Consider the following 2811-nt stretch of genomic DNA (forward strand, 5'->3'; position numbering starts at 1 on the left):
CATGCACTTTGAGCTGTGTAAAGAATGTCTTTGAAAAGTAAAAACCTGTACCCTGTAGACAGGTGAAGAAGACAAGTGGGAGGGTGGGGTTTGAAGGATATATTTTCAATGTGTGAAAAATTCATTGGCAAAATGCCATATAGGCTGAGACATTGCAGATAACTTTCGAGAATGGCCAGAGAACATAAGTATAGCTTTGCTCTTCTCACAGGACCCACCAGAAACCTGCAAGCAGTACATGAGCCCCACACAAGGCCGGATTTAGGTTGGATGAGGCCCTAATCTACTGAAGGTAATGGGGCGCTTTAAATAATAATAATAATAATAATAATAATAATAATAATAATAATATATTCTTATTTATACCCCGCCCATCTGGCTGGGTTTCCCCAGCCACTCTGGGCAGCTCCCAATCGAATATTAAAAACGTAAAAAAAAATATCCTTCAGTAGCACCTTAAAAAATCCTTCAGTAGCATGCACACGAAAGCTCATATCAAAATAAAAACTTAGTTGGTCTTTAAGGTGCTACTGAAGGATTTTTTTTTATTTTTGCTTCGACTCAGACCAACACGGCTACCTACCTGTAATTAAAAACGTGATAAAACATCAAACATAAAAAACTTCCCTAAACAGGGCTGCCTTCAGATGTCTTCTAAAAGAGAGTTGCTTATTGCCTTGACATCTGACGGGAGGGCGTTCCACAGGGCAGGCGCCACCACCGAGGAGGCCCTCGGTATATGTCCAGCTGTCCTTTGTCAACAACAAATCGTCGCTGGTTTTTTTTGTGTGTGTGTGTGTTGAATATATGCTATATAGTAATTTATGGACCCAAAAGGTATCTCAAGCCATTTGCCCATGTTGCAATGCAACCCGTCCATGCGGAATATAGGCACCCTATACACAGTGATATTTTAGGGATGTTGTGGACTCTCCTTCCTTGGAGGTTTCAAAGCAGAGGTTGGAGGGCCCTGGGTGCTTCAGTTGAGATTCCTGCATTGCAGGGGGTTGGACTGGATGACCCTCAGATGTCCCTTCCAACACTATGATTCTATGAAATTGTGAGTCGAGCGTAGGTTGAATTTTGACTGCAACCTGAAGGGTTTACAGAAGACTTTGGGCTGGGAGTCCTAACCCATCTGGGGTGCAGCATTAAGCAGTATTGCAGGAGCTTGCAACATGGGAGCATGTGATATATGGGCAGGACGGGTATTTTTCTTTTTCTTTTATAGAAATCTAAAGGATCCAATTTTCCATATGAAATATGATGGGTATTTTTATTTTATTTATTATATCTATTATATTTTTATTTTATTGAAATCTAAAGGATCCTATGATCCACATGAAACAAAGTGGGTATATTATATTATATATTTTATTTTAATGAAATCTAAAGGATCCTATTTTCCACGTGAAACAAGGCGGGTATTTTTATATTATATTGTTGTTGTTGTTTAGTCGTTTAGTCGTGTCCGACTCTTCGTGACCCCATAGACCAGAGCACGCCAGGCACTCCTGTCTTCCACTGCCTCCCACAGTTTGGTCAAACTCATGTTTGTAGCTTCGAGAACACTGTCCAACCATCTCGTCCTCTGTCGTCCCCTTCTCCTTGTGCCCTCAATCTTTCCCAACATCAGGGTCTTTTCCAGGGAGTCTTCTCTTCTCATGAGGTGGCCAAAGTATTGGAGCCTCAGCTTCACGATCTGTCCTTCCAGGGAGCACTCAGGGCTGATTTCCTTCAGAATGGAATTATATTATATATTTTATATTATATATTTTATTGAAATCTAAAGGATCCTATTTTCCACATGAAACAAGGCGGGTATTTTTATTTTATATATTATATTTTATTGAAATCTATAGGATCCTATTTTCCAATGAAATAAGGTGGGTATTTTTATTTTATTTATATTACATTATATCATATATCTTATTTTATTGAAATCTATAGGATCCTATTTTGCCCTTTATCATTTTATCGTTTACTAGTGGTTTTCAGCCCGTTCAATAACGGGCGCTAGAATCCTGGGGTTCGGAGAAGCGCTTGCGCAGCGCTTCTCCGAACCCTGGGACCTGTCCTTGCTGTCGGCGGCAGGGGGACAGGAACGGAGGAGGAGAAAGCGCTGCTTTCTCCTTCTCCGTTCCTCTCCCGCAGCCGCCGACAGGAAGCAGACATCCCAGGGTTCGGAGAAGCGCTTGCGCAGCGCTTCTCCGAACCCTGGGACCCGTCCTTGCTGTCGGCGGCAGGGGGACAGGAACGGAGGAGGAGAAAGCGGCGCTTTCTCCTCCTTCCTTCCTCTCCCCCAGCCGCCGACAGGAAGGACGCGCGCACTCTCCCCCCCCCCCGCCTCCTCCAACCGCCGCTCCTCACGGCCAGGGAGGGTTGTGAGGAGGCCTTCGCCGGCCTCCACCCCGGCGGGAGCGGCGGTTGGAGGAGGCAGAGTGGGGGGAGAGTGCGCGCGCGCAGTCTCTGCTGTCCAATCCCTGTATCCCTGGGGCACATGCGCAGTGACCCAGGGACACACGGGACATCTGGACGCAGGGACAACATGGACATTATTATATAGGATTCCTTTTTTCCCACATGCAATCAAGGAAGATTCGGAGCCCGAGCTCCTTCCGCCTCCCCTTCTCCCCGACCTCTTCCTCTCCGGACCAGTTGGACCCGGAACCTCCACCCTCTCCCGAACGAGCCCCTCTACATTTCTTCACTAGCTCTACGTTGGCTGGGCGGCATGGGTGACGTTGTCCAAGCGCGACACACGCCGGGCGGGGCGGAGGCATCGTCTCGCCGCTTGATATATGACGCTCT

This window comes from Zootoca vivipara, chromosome 15 (assembly GCF_965207765.1).
Source record: "Zootoca vivipara chromosome 15, rZooViv2.hap1.1, whole genome shotgun sequence".
Taxonomy (NCBI): domain Eukaryota; kingdom Metazoa; phylum Chordata; class Lepidosauria; order Squamata; family Lacertidae; genus Zootoca; species Zootoca vivipara.